The sequence below is a fragment of the Protopterus annectens genome, chromosome 6.part1 (genome assembly GCF_019279795.1).
Source record: "Protopterus annectens isolate FY-2018-M chromosome 6.part1, PAN1.0, whole genome shotgun sequence".
NCBI classification, from domain to species: Eukaryota; Metazoa; Chordata; order Ceratodontiformes; family Protopteridae; genus Protopterus; species Protopterus annectens.
Window position 1 is genome coordinate 551,813,936 of NC_056738.1, and position 18,192 is coordinate 551,832,127.

Sequence of the window (18,192 nt, forward strand, 5' to 3'; positions counted from 1 at the left end):
TCCTGTATAGTTATGGGCCCTTTAGAGGGTGAGAGGGGGGTAAAGTTAGCACTGAAACTATCTGCCAGGATGTTGGCAATATCAGTTGGTTCTGTAATTTCCATGCCATTGTGCTGTAACTCAGAGCAGATCTGGGTGTTGCCATTGAGATTCCTGACATAGCTATAGAATGCTTTGTGGTTGCCCCTAGAATCAGTGGTGATTTTGTTTTCATAGCTAGCTTTGGAGGATCTTATAAGGGATCTCACCTTCTTACTGAAGCTGACCAGGGAACTCCTCCACTCATCGGATTTTACTCTCTTTTACAACCGTTTCTTCCTTCTGTTGTAGGGTTTGTTTATGGCAGAGGACCACCAGATTGGCTTCCTTTTTTTGGAGATAGCATCTTGGTTATGTTTGGGATAGCATGATCAATGCACTTGTGTAAGTGCTTATAGAGTGCATCTGTGTAGGAATCAGCAGTTGTAACTGTATTGTCCATCTGCGTGGGTGTCATGAAGTTCGCCACTTCTGTGTTAAGAATCATGAAGTTGGCTTTGGAGAAATTTTTTACCATGATTTCCTTAATGGGGGGATGGGGGTGGGATGTGGATATCTAAGGTGATTAGCTTATGGTCGGATATGACCAACGAGGAGTTGACTTCAGGTGTAGAACACCAGTCACTCATGTTTGTAATGACTAGGTCTATGATATTGTTGCCCCTGGTGGGGGTGTGGATAAGTTTATCCAGGTCACTGGAATTTATGAATTCCAGAAAGTGTTGAGTGAAGGAGTTGGTACATGAGTAGTTTTCCCAGTTAACGGTGGGGTAGTTGAAATTGCCCATTATTAGAGTGTTTGGTTGAACCCTAATATTTTCCAGTATATCAAGAAAAGAGGAGTGGGAATCCTGGGACATGATGGGGGATCTGTAACAAGCTAAAATTTGGATTGCAGTTTTTCCCAGAGTTAGTTGCACTTGGATAACCTTGGATGCATAATGCTGAGCAACTAGCCTGGAGGTCCGGATATCCTTAATGAATATTGACACACCTCTGCCTTTGGTGTTCCAGTCCAGGTTAGGTGGCCGAAAAGTGTAATATGAGTTATAGCCTGGTAATGCAGGGGTGCTCTCTGGAGCCTTGAACCGGGTATCAGTCACTGCACAGATATTGATGTTCTCCATTTTAAGGAGTGCCTTGAGGGAGTGCATTTTGAGATTTAGACTTCTAGCTTTGAGTAACATTATCCTTAGTTTTTGCTTGCCTGTTCCTGTTATGGTGGTGAATTTGTCATTTGAACCTTGCCTAAAAAAGGCACTATTGGGGCAGCAAGAGCCTTAGCCAGTATCCAGAATCCAAGGGGTGGCAGGTGCAGGCCACCTCTGGCAAAGCATCGTGGTCTGTCAACCATGTCATCCCAGGCAGACAAATACTGGATCCCCTTAGAATGACACCAGAAGCTTAGTCAATTGTTGAAGTCAGTCATTTTGTCCTTGTACTGCAGTATCATTCTTGGTGATGGCAGGATGCTACTCAGGCCTAGGGTCATACCTGCCTGGGCTCCAAGATCGGAGAGCTCTTCCATGTCTCTTTTCATGTAGTCCAGTGAGGTACGTCTCAGGTAATTCACACCAACATGGATGATGACAGTCATATTTGTACTTGTGGAGTGACCTGAGTGCGTGGCAGCTGACAGTAACCTTCTCCTTGTTTAGCCTGGTGAGTGGGACATCAGTGTGCTTGACTATAGAGTCACCTATGAGTAGTTTGTTGGGTACGGTTTTTTGCCTTATGGGCTGTGGTTGTGTGGCACACTGAGTCTGTGGGCTATGTATCATTTGGGTTGTGTTGGGGGTGGAGGTTGCTTGTGTTTCTGCTTTGGAGGTCTCTGTTGCTTGAGCATATTATTATTGAGAGTATCCATGAATGTTTTTGTATTTCTTTGTGTGGATTTTAGTGGTGTAGGTTTAGTGGGATTATGTGATGAGTGTGGTGTGGTGCAAGTGTTTACCTTCTCCTCTTGACTGTCAAGTTCAGTCTTGGTTAGAGAGAGCTTTACCTCCAGTTTGGCTAGATAAGTGCATCTCTCACAGCTTGTGGTGTGGGGTGGTAGGAGGAGAGGGTTTTCTGTGTACATGAGGCAATTGCTACATTGCCCCAAGATGCCCTAATTCATCAGGTAGGCAGGAGAGAACACTGGGAGCTGACCCCTGGACATGTCTGAATAAAAAAAATATTTTCCTCTAGGCAAGTGAGGAAAGTGAGTATAAGAGCTGCTTTTCTCTAAACAAGTGAGGAAAGTAAGTACAAGAACTGTTTTCCTCTAGGTAAAGAGGAAGGTTGAGTGCTGTAGTAATTTGTAGCTTATTTAGTGCTAACAAGTTCTGAACAAGTGCTGAGCATGAATAAGCAAATTCAAGTGCTAAAACTAATAATCTGTACCTGGATCTTGTGGTAGATAGGCTACCTAGTGCTTATCACTCCCACTGATAAGCTAGAATGCTTCCTTCCAACACAGAAAGGCTGGGGGGGGGGCTCAGAAGCTTACAAACAGTCCTGGATACAGCAAATCTGTATCCGGACTAGACTAGTTATAGAAAAGGTGGCAAACAAGCGCAAACGTGGATTTTTAAACCAGAAAGTTGAAAGAGATGGAAAAACTGCCCAAACGGCCAATAAACTACAATTTCTGGGCTAGAAACCACTCTTATGGTAGATAGGCTAGCTAGTTCTTGCCACTCCTACTGATAAGCTGGAAGGCTTCCCTCCAACACAGAAAGGCTTGAGGGGGCTCAGAAACTTACAAGCAGTCCTGGATATCTGTATCTGGACTATACTAGTTACAGGAAAGGTGGGAAACAAGTTCAAATGCAGGCTTATAAACCAGAATGTTGAAAGAGATGGAAAAACTGTCCAAACGGCCAATAAACTACAATTTCTGGGCTAGATACTTCTCTTGTGGTAGATAGGCTACCTAGTGCTTACCACTCCCACTGATAAGCTAGAAGGCTTCCCTCCAACACAGAAAGGCTTGGGGGGCTCAGAAGCTTACAAACAGTCCTGGATATAGCAAATATGTATCTGGATTAGACTAGTTACAGGGAAGATGAAAAACAAGTGCAAATGTGGGTTTTTAAACCAGTAAATTGAAAGAGATGGAAAAACTGCCAAACGACCAATAAACTACAATTTCTGGGCCAGAAACCACTCTTGTGGTAGATAAGCTACCTAGTGCTTACCACTCCCACTGATAAGCTAGAAGGCTTCCCTCCAGCACAGAAAGGCTTGGGGGGCTCAGAAGCTTACAAACAGTCCTGGATACAGCAAATCTGTATGTGGGCTAGACTTGTTACAGGAAAGGTGGGAAAAAAGTGCAAACACGGGCTTTTAAACCAGAAAGCTGAAAGAGATGGAGAAATGCCAAACAGCCAATAAACTACAATTTCTGGGCCAGAAACCACTCTTGTGGTAGATAGGCTACCTAGTGCTTACCACTTCCACTGATAAGCTAGAAGGCTTCTCTCCAACATAGAAAGGCTTGGGGGGCTCAGAAGCTTACAAACAGTCCTGGATACAGCAAACCTGTATCTGGGCTAGACTTGTTACAGGAAAGGTGGGAAGCAAGTGCAAACACGGGCTTTTAAACCAGAAAGTTGAAAGAGATGGAGAAATGCCAAACAGCTAATAAACTACAGTTTCTGGGCCAGAAACCACTCTTGTGGTAGATAGGCTACCTAGTGCTTACCACTCCCACTGATAGGCTAGAAGGCTTCCCTCCAACACAGATATATTCTAGTACTTAGAACCTGATCAGATTGCTACCTATCACACATGGAAAAGCCAGTCTATGATGCTTAATTTCCTGCAGTACTAACTCTTATTTAGATTAAATTTGCCAGAACCTGTTTATTTTGGGGGTGGGGGAGGTGCAGTTACCAGTGACCTTAGATATATAGATATATATATAGATATATATATATATATATATATATATATATATATATATATATATATATATATATATATATATATATATATATATATATACATGTGTGTGTGTGTGTGTGTGTGTGTGTGTACATATATATATATATTGATTCATACATACATATATATGTATTGGCAATTGGGAACCTCCAAACACTGGACCCTACCCAGTTCGGCTTTGTTAAGGCCAGATCATGCCTCCTAAACCTGGTGGACTTCTTTGAAACAGTTACCAAGGCTATAGACAAGGGAAAGGTAGTACACACAGCCTACCTAGACCTCGCAAAGGCCTTTGACACCATCCCCCATTCTGGTATTATAGACAAACTCACCAGCCTGAACATAAACCTCTACATCACAAGATGGGTTGCCACCTGGCTCATGGACAGAACCCACATGGTAAGAGTTGCGGGAGCTAGGTCTGACTCTAAACTGGTTACAAGTGGCGTTCCCCAAGGATCAGTCCTAGGACACTCCTGTTTGACATATATTTCCCAGAGGTACAGGCAAGCACAGGAGGACTATGGCTGATCAAGTTCGCAGACGACTGCAAACTAGGGGCTATAATTGACTCTCTGGCTGACACAGACACCCTCCAAAAGGGTCTCACTGAGACAGATACCTAGTGTCAAAATCATGGCCTCAAGCTAAATGCCAAAAAGTGCATAGTCATTCCCTTTGGAAAAAGAAAAGTACTCACAAGCTACCACATAGGTGGTAGTCCCCTAAATATGGAAGATGTAATAAGGGATCTGGGGAACCAAGTAGATAGTAAACTCTCCTTTGATAATCACATTGCCAAAGTGGTTAGAAAATCCTTTTACGTGGCCCCCCTTATCATAAAAAGGTTATCATCCAGATCAAAAGAGGTCATTGTGCCCCACTACTGATCACTCATCAGACCCATTATAGAGTACAACACCCCAATTGGGAGGTATCTTACAAGACACCTACAACAGCTGGAAAGACCACAGAAGTACCTCACCAATAAGATAACTGGCCTCAAATAGATGCCCTATGCAGCTCGACTGAAGAAACTCCAGCTGTACTTGGTTGCATACTGCCTACTCAGAGGTGATCTCTGCCTGACATACAAGGCCATGTCCAACCCAGAACTGATAGACATGCTCCACCTAAAGAAAAGCTTATCCCCTCGAGCCACACACTCTAGGGATCTAAACCTGACCACAACATTAAATAGGACATGCTGGAGGGATAGATTCCTGCCACAGAAACTTCCCATGCTTTGGAGCAAGATTCCAATCTATATTAGGCAGAGCTCCTCACTAACACTCTTCAAGAGAAACCTTGATGAGTGGATGGGAAACAGAATGTTTACCCCAGGGATCATTTCATTGGCTCTGCTGGACAGTGGCACAGGGAACTAATCTAAGGGGGCGGCGAAAGCCAACACATTCTGGCTAGGCTTATAAATGCCTTCAGACAGATAGCCTAGTACCTACCTATGAACCTAAAAACCTATATATATATATATATATATATATATATATTTATATATATATACATATATATATATATATATATATATATATATATATATATATATACATATTTATTCATATATATATATATATATATATATATATATATATATATATATATAAAACATTTTGGCAATGATTTTTTTTTTTTGTAAACTATCACAATTGGTGCACTGCTGTTTCCATCAATTGATAATTTGCTTTTGACTGCATTTCACTTGGTTCCTTAATTCTATATATCACTATGTGTTTTAGCTAGTATTGCTCTTGTAGCCTCTCTGCTTTGGGAGTACTTCCTGGTTATAAATGCTTAGACTGAAAAATTCCTTGTTGCAAATGCTTAGACTGTAAAATTTATCTAAAGCTAGTACTTAGTACTTTAACCTGTAACACAGTAAGGTTTTGTGCAGAGCTAAACCTAGGGTAGCTATTTTGTGTGCTGAACAGTACTAATTGATCATAGCACTACCTAACCGTTAGCCTTAATCCCAGGCACAACACAGGTGACTCCTTGTAAAACCAAGTCAGGAAACCATATAGACCAACCCTACTACAGGTCTTAACAATGTGGATATGTATTTTCCTCATATCTTTGTGGCCAGAATGGTAGATATGGGCATCCTCAGACAACGTAGCAGTTTTCTCATGTACTCTACAGAAAGTAACACAGTATGTAAGAGATGTACATATATAACTTCCTTGGAGGCTAAAATCAACAAGGATATAAAGAACAAACACTCTGCATCCTACACACATGCTGCTCACAGACCTTACACTGACACACTTAAGAGACACCTTTCCAAACCTCAAAGACCACCCAGGTTGTCTAATGGCAATATCTATCCTCAGCAGTCACTAAAGCACATACAAAAAACACCTAACCCCAGGGATAAATGTACACCCAGTAGTCCCCAAAGAACAAAGCCCATAAGGCATGCAAACACTTTACCTAATACTCTTTTCATTAGGGATTCTATTGTATGACACACAGACACTCACCTCTCCAGGCTGGACAAGGAGAAGATAATGGTTAGTTGCCCTTCTGGAGCTATGATCCATAGTATCAGGGATGCACTCTAGTCACTGCACCACATGTACCGATATGATTCTGTCATAGTCCCTGTGTGGGGAACTAACCTGGGACATTTATCACTGGACTGTATGGAAAGAGACAATATGAATCTCTCTAAATATGTGTCACAGACAGGTATGTGCCTTGAATTGAGCAGCATTCTACCTTCACCAAGGATGATGCCACAGAATGAACAGAAAATGACTGATTTTAACAACTGGCTTAGCTTTTGGTGTCACTCCAGGGGTATTCAATATCTATCAACATGGGAGGACATGGTTAACAGACCACAATGTTTTGCCAAGGGTGGTCTGTACCTGTCCCCCATGGGCTTTCAGATATTGGCTAAAACTTTATCGGCTTCCAGAACTATTTTTAGGCAGTGTCAAAATGACATAACTACCAACATAGCAAAAAAAAAAAAAGGCAACCTGAAGGTGGGTGCTGCTGCTCAGTGCTTGGAGTCTAAACAAGAAACTCCACACCCTACAAATTCTCCTCACTCTGGAGAATGTAAATGTGTGTGCTGTTTCTGAGACTTGGTTTAAAGCCACAGAAAGTACTGTGGCACTGCAAGGCTACAGTGCATTCCACACATTTAGACCAACAATAACTCTGACAGGGGCTAAAGTGGAAGTGTCTTGATCTATGTCAGCAATAAATATAACTCCAGGTTAGTTAAACAGGATGATGCCCTGGAGATCATCCATGTCCATGTCTACATAGACGAGGTTTCATACCATGTACTGACCATCTGCAGGTCACCCTCTGTGAACAACAAAGCTAAGAACTCATACGTCGACCTGGAGATGTTCAACATCCAACCAAACATGTGGGAGCATTCTACCTTCATCAGTGGGAGATGTTAACTACCCCTCTATAGACTGGGAAATGTACACTGCCTCCAACTCATAGACATGATGTTTCCTGGATTTTGACAGAACAAACACCCTGGTCTAGATAGTGTGCACTGCAACCAGAGGATCAAACATACTGGACCTAGTACTCACCAACATGAGAGATCATTGCACCCTCCCCCCGTGTCCTGTCCTCATTGGTGAGGTCAGATCACAAAGGTGTCTCCCTTGCACCCACCCCATGTCCTGTCCTCATTGGTGAGGTCAGATCACAAAGCTGTCAACCTTAAAATAAAAGTTAACCAGGAAAACCCATCTAAACCAGTAAAAGTTAGGAACTATTCTAAAGCTAACTACATCCTGTTAAGCAACTGTATTACTCTTTGTCAAAATTCATAGTTCTCACAAACCCTGAGAACACAGCTGCCTATGCATAATTGCTCACAGAAAGCCTGTACAAACATGTAAATGGGCGCAGTGAGACTGCCATACCTGTCACAAACACAGATCTAACACCAAACAAACCCCACTGCTGGAATCCTTACCTTAACAGGGTATATAACAAAAAAAGTCATAGCCAAAATGATAAAGAGCAACTCTCACAAAGACAGGAGTCCTCTGATTCAATTAAATAACTAAGACATCTAATAATGTCAAACAAGGCCAACTACAAGGTCAAAATAACCTCTCAGGCTAAGGGCAATCACAAGGCCTTCTTCAGCTATGAAAAGAACCTTAAAGGTAACACACATCAGTGTGCAGGACTAGTGGTAAATGGCACAGCCTTGGAATAGCAAATCTTCTAGTTGATAAGTTTAGCACTAACTTCACTCCCAACTATCCCCTGAGAAATTTCTTCTAGCATGTCTCCCCAACTATAAACAAAGAGCAGGTCCTGGCAGTACTCGCTAAGGCTAAAAGCACTGCTTCAGTGGGCCCGGACAATATCAACAGTTTCCTCCTAAGTAGCCTCCAACATAACTAAGCAGGACCACTAGAAGGACTTTTCAACTACAGTTTCAAAACAGGTTACCTATCAACAGCCCCCCATGAACTACAGACTCGTCAGTCTGAAAGGTCTAATATGCAAAGCCATGAAATGAATTATCATGAAAAAAATCAACAAGGACATTGGCAATCTACAGACACTCCACTCATTCCAGTTTGGGTTTATCAAGGAAAAGTATTGCCTACTCAGCCTGGTAGTCTTCTTTGAGAGGGTGATCAAGGCTACGAATGAAGGTAAAATGGTGCACACTGCCTACCTCGACCTCACCTCACCAGGGCATGCAATACAATACCTCACTCAGGTATTGCCAATAAACTCACAGAACTAGTTATAAATTCCTGCATAACTAGCTGGATTCTGGCTGACTCACAGATAGGACCCAAGAAGTCAGGACTGATGAGATCACTTCCTCCAGGAGATCAGTGGAGTATCCCAGGGCTCTGTGTTTGGCCAGCTTCTGTTTAGCATCTATTTCTCAGAAGTTAAGGTTAATGTTGAAGGCCTCTGTTTGCTGATGAGTACAAACTGGGAACTATCATAGATTCCTCCCACTACACCAACATCCTACAAGAGAGTTTGACAGAAATAAATGATTGGTGCCAGAGCGATGGATTAAAACTCAGCACAAATAAATACATTATAGAGCTGTTTGGAAAGTTCTCCAGCCAAGCTAATTACTTCATTGATAAAACTCTCCTAAGAGCTGACCTGGTAGTTAGGGATTTGGGAACATATGTAGATAGTAATTTGGCCCTTGACCAGCATGTAGCGAAGATAATAAGAAAATCATTCTATGTCACCCAAGCAAGGGTATGGCATCCAGGTCCAAAGAAGTTATAGTGCCAGTCTACTCAGCCCTTATCAGGCCCATCACTGAATACAATGCCCCCTTTGACATGTACATAACCAGGCACTTGCAACACTTGGAACACCATCATGGGTTTCTCACCAGTAGAATCCAGGGAATGAACACTCTGTCCTAAACAAATTGCCTTAAGGCCCTATTTCTTTACTCAGTCTCTTACAGTGAGAGGTGATCTTTGCCTGGCATATAAGGTATCCTGATGGAAATCTTGCACATCTGCAAAACAACCAACACCAGGAATGCTATATCAAAGGACCTGATCTTTGCCTACAACATAATAAAACCTGCTGGAGAGACTGATATGTGTCTTAAAGGATTTCTGCACTATGGAACAGGCTCCACATCCATGGTAAGTGGAGTTCATCTCTGGCCCTTTTCAAGCGAAACCTTAATCATTAGATAGGAAATCATAAGTTCACCCCTGGTCTGACCTCCCTGTCTCTGATGGACAGAGGCTGACAGAAAGTTAACTAATCCCTTTCTTTCATATCCCGCCACATAACCCTTATCTACCTCCTTTCTAGCATACCTCCACCATATAGGCATTCAAACTACTTGAGGACAAGACTGGGTTGGGTTGCACTGCTAGGATTATAAAGAAACTGGTGGTTGAAACAGTATATACCTATGAGCCTGGTCATTGGTCATTCATGAGGATTGCAACGTAAATACAAGCCTGCAGTGAAAGCAAAAGTAATAGCAATATCAGAAATAAGGGTCTATATTACCTTATCAATCGATGAAAAGAGCGAATGCTCTTTCAACGATCCAAAAAGGTCGAAACCCCTAAACAGCGAAGACACGGACCATCGACTTTTTCCCAGGGAAAACAAATCGATGGGCTGTCTTCAGGGCTTTGCCATTTCCTCCACTATGGTGCGATCTTGGAGCTGATATATTTAAGTAGAGGGGTGTGGGAGGCAGAAAGAGAGGGGGGAAGCCCCCCACTTCATTTTGTGTTCAAAGTTTTTTTTATTTTCTTTTGCAGAGCAGCGATTTTTTTCCCTGGGGAAAAAAATCACTGTTCCATGTCTTCTCTCTTTAGGGGTTTCAACCTTTTTTGGATCGATAAGCGTTCACTTTTTTCATCATTCGATAAGGTAATATAGACCCAAAGATAAGGGGTATAGTGGTATAACAGTTAGAATTGCTGCCCCACTTTTGTTACCCTTCAAATCTCTCTTGGGGCTCTTTTATGCATCTTTCATTTTTCTCCAAATGTCTTTCTTCTGGTTTAGTCTCCTATTTATTTACCCTTTCCAAAGTCATTCCCCTGGATTCAACACCATCCGTGCAAGTATAAGACTATTCTTGCATGGAGTGGTTCATGTCCTTTTATCACAGCAGCGTGCCTTAAATATTCATTAAGGCATGCTGCTGTACTTCCTATATGGACATGAACCGTGAATGACTGCAGGAGGTGTGTCCAAGTAGTGCACAGACACTGAACACGCCTATTGCACTCAGAAAGTGCCATACGGCACTTTCTAAGGTGAAATGGGATAATATTAGAACTTTACTGTAATATTATGCCATTATTTCAGTGTCCATGGACATTGAAATGAGATAATGATCATTTCAGTGTCCGCGGACACTGAAAGAAACATCGGCATGAAGAAAGCAATGCAGGGGGTGTGTGACAGGTTCTGTGACACACCCCCTGCATTGCTAAAGTGTTGTATGACACTTCTGCACCCTGCTAAAGCAGGAAATGTGTGCAAATGCACACATAGCGGGGATAAATCCCTCAAAACTGAGAAAACACACATATAGCCCTTACAAACATAGAAAGTTGATAGAGAACAGGTTATGCATTAACATGAATTATGGAAGGGTAGATGTCTGAAAGCAAATGTATGCCAATATTTCCTCACAGCAGTGCATATTGACAAAGGCACAAATAATGGGGGGAATAAATAATATATTAGGGACACGTCAGCAAAACTGACCCACACACTTAGAAAATTGATAAAAAACGGGGATATGTATTAGCAGGAGTTCCTGAAGGATAGAAGCCTGAAAGCCAAATGAATGCCATTACTTCATGATTGCAGTCTTCAATGAGTTGTCAGAACACCACAAGACTCACTTATATAGCATAATAATATAAACTTTTTTTTCTAGCCTAAGGAATGTTTAAGTGTAGCTAAGTGGGTGTCTGCATTATGGCTGTCTGGTTAGCATAGCTTAAGCATTCCCTAGGAGATAAATGCAAATATAGAAATTAAATTTCCAAGCTGCGATAGTTTAATGGTTAAAGTCCTGGTTTTGCATACAGAAGTTGATGGTTCAAGTACCAAAAGAGACAACTTATTTTTCTATGGGAAAGTAGTGTTAAAGTAATTTTTGGAAACTGAAATAATGTAGGAACTTTTTGTGAACCAGGGTAGTCCAGGGTAGTGTAGCAGGTCCAAAAGTGAGATGTCAGTCTAGAAAAGATGTGAACCCCCCCATATAAACACAAGTGTCCCATACAGTATAGTCACACAAGAATATAATTTAATGAAAGCACATACAGGGATGTCATGGAAGGTAAACATAAAATTATATGTCACACCCGCTTACAACTACTTAAAGGTGCCTTAATCACTCTGTATCCATCAGACCTTGTTCTGCCCAGAAAGAAAAAGCCAGTACTGCTAAGTCTCAAACCCACAATGCTCTACAATCACAGTAATGTACCACTACACAATTTGAGCTGCAAGAATCTGTAATGCTTTACAAACATATCATGCATTCTGGTAATTTAACATTAAGGAAAAAAATCAGTCCCAAATCTCAAACCCATGAGCCTGTACACTATAGCCAGATAAATGTACCACTACACCATCTGAGCTATACAAATTAATGTTGCTTTATCAAATATATCATGCAATAGAGGCATACAACATTAGGGAGAAAGCTCTGTGGAATCATTCATGAGTTGTATATAAACATACACACACACACACATATATATATATATATATATATATATATATATATATATATACATATATATATATATATATATATATATATATATATATATATATATATATATATATATATATATATATATATACATATATATATATATACATATATATATATATATATATATATATATATATATATATATATATACATATATATATACATATATACATATATATATATATATATATATATATATATATATATATATATATATATATATATATATATATATATATATATATATATATATAATGTATTTTTTTATTTTTTATTTAACATTTGTTGACCAGACTAGTCTAACTGGATATATGTCCATTTTCAGTAGAGACCCAGGGAGATAAGCTCCGAGGAAACAAACAAAATCACATATACAAAAATTAATGTATACAATGAACATTGCAGGTGCAGTACAGAGAATAATCAGAGGTAATTTGTTTATAACATAGTGCAAAATATACAGATACAGTTAATACAATACAAAATGTAGTTGCAATACATCATAAAGAAAAAGATGGCAGCAGAATTATACAATATATTAGTATACAAGTAGTCATAAAGAAAAAGTAGGAGCTGAAATTATACAATATATTAGTAAAAGTAGTCTCCTTAATGAGATTCTGAAGATGTAAGTAATAGTATAGAAGGACAAGGTAAGTTATTATTAAGAAAAGGAACTTGATTACTGAGAAGAGGAGGGTAGGTTGAACCAAGTAAGAAGAGCTAGTTGATCAGTCAGGTTTAGTACAGGGGCACAACCAGTGTGTTCTGAGGAAAAGTTTAAATTTGGTTTTAAAGAGTGATATAGGGGGAAGAGAGGAAAGTTCATTAGGAAGAAGGTTCCAGGATTTTCCAACAGTATTAGAGAAGAGAGAGTCCCCAACCCTGTTGTTTGATTTACAAATATTTACAAGAAGTTCATGTGATGATCATAAGATATTTAAATGGTTTTAGGGGGTAATGAGGGTAGATAGTATAGGGGCATTGGTAGGTTGGTAAAGAGTTTTATGGGCAATGGTCAGTTGGTGTAATTTAAGCTGATTTTGTAATTCAAGCCATCCTAGCTGCTTTAGATTAAAACAGTGGTGGGTTCTGAAAGGCTTACCTGTAGCAAATCTGGCTATGCTATTGTGGAAGTTTTCCATTTTATTAAGGTTGTTTTTAGAGAGATTAGTATATATGGGTGATGCATAGAGGAGAGTAGAAATTAGATGGGTGTGAGCAATAGTTATTCTAGCTGCAAGAGAGAGGAAGGGTTTGATCCTGTAGAGAGAGAGCCTAGTTTTCTATTAACAGATTTTAGAGTATTGTTAATATAGGTGTCGAAGTTAAGGTTGTTATCTATGGTGATAACTAATAGTTTGGTAGTTGGATCTGAGGATACGAGAGTACCATTATTGGATGTTACTGTGAAGTCTATTGGGGGGGACTTACAAGTAGGAGTAAAAAGGAGGAGTTTAGCTTTTTTGGGGTTCAGAAGGAGACAGTGCTGTGTAAACCATTGTTCAACTGTGTTAAACACATTTTGGGTAAGGGAGTGAAGTTCAGATATCGATGTGGCTGAGCATATAAATGTGGAATCATCTGCATATTGTATGCATGTAGCCTGGGGGATTGCTAGCTAAAGGTCATTGATAAATATAGAAAACAGGAGAGGCCCTAATATGGACCCTTGAGGAACACCAATGTTAATGGGCAGAAGGGTAGATAGAATGTCATGCCAGCGTACAACCTGTTGTCTGTTATCTAAGTAGGACTGGAACCATTTTATAGCTAGTGCATCTAGTGACAGGGATTTAAGGATATTTATAAGTATCTGGTGATTTACCATATCGAATGCCTTAGACCGATCTATAAACAATGCAGAGGAAAGCATATTGAGGTTACAGTTTTTGTTAATACAGTCAGTAAAGGAAAGGAGGGCAGTAGTAGTGCTGTGGGAAGGTTTGAAACCATGTTGAGAGTTTGAAAGTCAGTTATTTTATATTAGGTGGTCTAGCAATTGTCTGTGGATGCATTTTTCCAAGATCTTTGTTAAGGGAAAAAGTAGGGCCATGGGACGGTAATTGGAGAGTTCAGTAGAGTTCCCACCCTTGTGAAGAGGGATAATATGGGCTACTTTCCAGATTTTAGGGATGTGTCCTTTACTGATGGTTCTATTGATGAGAATGGAGATGGGAGATATATATATATATATATATATATATATATATATATATATATATATATATATAAGACATGCAGTGCAGTCAGACCTCAGAACCATTCCTCTCAACCTCTTAGTGCAAGACACCTGTACAAATGCTGTAAAAGGGGGGATGGGCCAGATATAGGGACATATTTCAACTATTGCTGTTAGAAACAAAGACATTTGCTACAGCAACAGGGTGCATTTTAGCAGACAATTACTGAATGACATTACGATGAAAACTGAAATGTTATGTCGTTATTTACTGACATAAATCCTTGGATCCTCACAGTGATTTACAAGACAAATACAAATAAATTGTGGAACAGAACAAAAGTATGAGCCAAACATCTGGACATTCTGTGAAAATCCTGGTAGTGGAGAGGTATGCTCAGAACCCCTTAGTGCAATGAATCTGGACCAAGCCTGACAAAGTGGGGGGACAAAGGCATGAAAATAGGGATATATCCAAAATATGTGAGTAGATAAGCTGCGAAAGCTGATGTAGTACAACTGTATGTCCTAACATATATTGACTGAAATATCACAAGTCTACGACTCAATTGCTTCTCATTAGTTAGTGACCTCAATCCCCACAACATCCCACTGATGTGTCAGGAATACATAACAGTTATGGGGACCAGACCGATGATATCAGCCAGACAACTGGACATCCTACGAATGTGTGGACATAAAACAACATTAGGGAAACTACACTCAGCTAACAAGCAACATCCAAACCACAATCAGACTGTCATAACACTACCTAAATCCAGCTCTGGGGCTGTACACATGAATTTGGAAATATAACAGGCACTACAGGGATGTAACACTAGTGGAAAACAGACACTGGTGTAAAAGTGCATACCCACAACCAATTGCACTACAGTCACAGTGACATACCAGTAAGCAAACTGAACACTACAGTATAATGACTGTGTGAGCAGCAATATCCTGTTTGTCACTCAAACATTACCCCTACATATACTGCTCCAAATCCCAGTATAGTGGGAATATTGAGATGTTACAGTATATGTCAAGGTCTTCCAATACAAACATATACAGGCGATAGGGAACCAGAAACTGGAGCAGCATGCACAGTCAGATAGAAAGGGCCCATGACGCTCACATGTACCACCCTACACAGCTCAAATAACATGTACACACTACACTGTTACACAACCCTGACAGTCTGTGAACAATGGCCAGACATGCACAGACTTCTCAAATGTACAGTTTCCCGTGGAATGTATAGGCACAGGACTCATATCTATGGCCTCATCCTTGTTACATTTCTGGGGGTCTATGACATCACTGGGATGGTAGCAGGAATGAAGGCAATAAATAATGATACTATATACCACTGAACCTCTTAGTACATGACATCTGGACAAAGCCTGACATAACTGAGAGACAGAGGCCCAAACACAGGAGTATATTGGACATATTGCTGTTATAAATGTAAACATTTGCTGGTGTTACTGGTTTGTTGTCACACATCTTTTCTGAGGGATATGAAGTCAGTAACACAAATGGATGTTAGTATGTACTGACTGCATTCCCCAGAATATCCTACTGATTAGCCAAGGACAACGACCCTCTGGAGAGCAGACCAAACATAGGAGCCATACATCTGGACAGTGTCTAGGCCTCTGGACTGTGTAGAGGTATGACCGCAGTCATGTAACAGAATGGAAATCCCCTGATAGATGCCAAACATGTCACCCAGCACCTTAGGAAGCACGGTAAGACCATCATGTCACTCCCCCACATCAGCTCTGGGCAATTACCCATGTATATTCAAATATAGCATGCACTACAGGGATGGAAAAGCAGATGGTGGTGTAAAGATGTCCACCCAAAAACATTTGCACCAGTCACAGCAACATACCAGTACCCAAAAATGAACTCCAGACTGCAACGACTGTCTGAACAACTATATCCTGATTGCCAGTCACACACTATACTGACATATACTGAACAAAATCACAGTGTACTGGGAATCCTGAGGTGTTACAGGACATTTCACAATCTGCCCCTACAAGCATACAGACCTGATGGACCACCAGCAGCCATAGCAGCATGCACAGTCAGATAGGAAAAGGATGTATGGCATTCACATCTGCTACTCTCCCTACCCAGCCCAACAAACATCTACACACAACACTGCTACACAATCTTGGCAATCTGTTCACAATGGCCAGACAAACATAACTGTCATATGTACAGATCTCCACAGAATTTCCTAGGTGTGGAACCATTGCCCACTGCTGCATACAATGGCCAGGAGTCTGCTAGGTCACTGGGATGATAACTGGAGTGCAGTTGGTAATTAATGATATACCATACCTCTACACCTCATAGTGCAAGACATCTGGAGACTGCATGACGTACTTGGGGGACAGGGGGCCAGAAAGAGGGACATATCACACATAATGGTGCCACAAACTGAAACAGTAGCCAGTGTTACATATGTTGTTGTACATAACATCCCTGAAGGATATGTGTGGAACACCAATGGATGTCAACAGTTAGTGACTACAATCTTCACATTATCCTACCAACCAGACATTATTTGAGGAACCATCCAAATATAACAGGCAAACCTCTGGTCACTCTCTGGACAACATGCCAGTTGAGAGGTATGTCAGTGGCATATCATTGTCAGATGTCAAGTCACTCAGTAAATGCATGTCCAGATGAGCCCTGTCAATTTAGTAACCTCCCCATGTGTATAACAGCAGTAGTGACATACAATCTGTACCCAGTTCTGGAGCTTTGTCCCTCATGTTGTTGGGCTGTCTCCACATGTCCTGTCCTGTGACGTATTCCCACCTACTGTCTGTGAAGCTGTAGCCCTCACACCTCCATAATGTCCCTTGCACAGGCAAGGAAAAGGTGCAAGGCCCACATGAAGGACGTCCCATATGTTGGAACTAGCAGCAGTGTCCAGGCTCACACCACAATACTATGTGGGCACCTACATAGCTGGATGGCCTCAGCAATACCTGAAAGAACAACATCAACCCCCTCAATGTAGGCTGAATGTCTCTGGTGGACAGCAGCAATATACAACTACCATCATAGGTGGAAATAATCGCAGGGTGGGCCAAGAAGAAACAGGTGCGTCATTGGTAGCCATGTCACCTTGTTCTGCACAAGCAAATAAGGTCACAGGTGATGTACAGTAAGGCTGTCTTTGAGTGCAAACTGAATACATCCACCAAGGCCAGTCACTAGGCCTTCCAGACATGTCTGCAATTCCATAGGCAACACACATATCTGTTCTGTAGTGGTGGTCAATAACACCACATACACATATGCCATAGATATAGGCAACTGGCTGCAGACAGATGAAGTGTAATCTTCACCCCCTGTCCCCCATAGGTACCCATGTGCATGTACAGCACCTGCCCCCCTCCCCTCATGATCAGGAAGCAGGTCTGTAATGCTCTCTCAAAGGCAACACACAGAGGTCTCCATAAGGCTGATACCATTCCTGGTTGCATCTTACATGAACACAGGCATGTTATCCCATCTCCATTACACACAGTAGTCACACCAAGCCTCGACCTAAACCTGATAGCAAAGCCCCAATGTGACCTGACGAGGGTTGTGCATACGAGCTGCCCTTGCAATCTAACAGAGTTGGGGGACCTTTACAAGGAAGAGTAGAAAAATAATGCCAAGCCAAGATGTGCCATACTGGTAGACACCTTTCCCAGAAGAGTGAATGCTGTAAGTCACTTACAAA